Below are 792 nucleotides of genomic sequence, written 5' to 3'. Positions count from 1 at the left end.
GTTTACACTTTGGACATTTCCGGAATGTCACCCAATCTTACCAACTGACCAATTAGGGCCAGGAATACGAACGTGCTTACAAACACGACGTTGTCCAATAAACGCACGTGTTTTTGCATGTTTCACGTTGTCGTTTTGTTGAACCTTATGTGCCGGAGCATAGCATTCTAATCTAAGATGTGTTATGTTTTGCAAAATAATTCTATTTTTACGATTATATTAAACAAAATCACATTTTCAATTTACAAAAAACTTCAATTAAATATACATTAAAATACATTCATTCAAACCGTTAGTATGTTGAATAAAATACATATTATTAAGAATAAAATTATCCATTTATCGCTTTAATGCATATATAAATAGCATTATATAAAAAAGTAGGCCTATAAATTAATAGAAGAGGGCATATGTATACTTTATATTCCCACAATTAACAAGAAAATTTCAAATTACAGTACAAATAAATTAGTTTACACCATCGCCAATTAGTGAGGGAGGAAGAGCACAGTGAACAATAGATTTGATTACAGTATACAGTTTCCAGCACAAAATCTGGTCACAAAATTGTGTATATATTTTATCCAGTCTTCATAGCATGAAGGGATGTTATTGAATAAAGTTACAGGCTCCAACATTAAATAAATATTAGTAGTTATTTTTTAATGACCCAAAGGTAATTATGACTAAGTATTTCTGATAGAGCCTCACTATACTAAAGTAATTTATATAGTCATAGAGGAACCGTTTACGCAATAATTATGTCCTAAACATTTAATTTCTGCGGAACAC

Source organism: Anneissia japonica, unplaced genomic scaffold (assembly GCF_011630105.1).
Source record: "Anneissia japonica isolate Jap-2015-1 unplaced genomic scaffold, ASM1163010v1 scaffold1826_len1998817_cov189, whole genome shotgun sequence".
NCBI lineage: Eukaryota > Metazoa > Echinodermata > Crinoidea > Comatulida > Comatulidae > Anneissia > Anneissia japonica.
Note: the sequence above shows the minus strand (reverse complement) of the source record.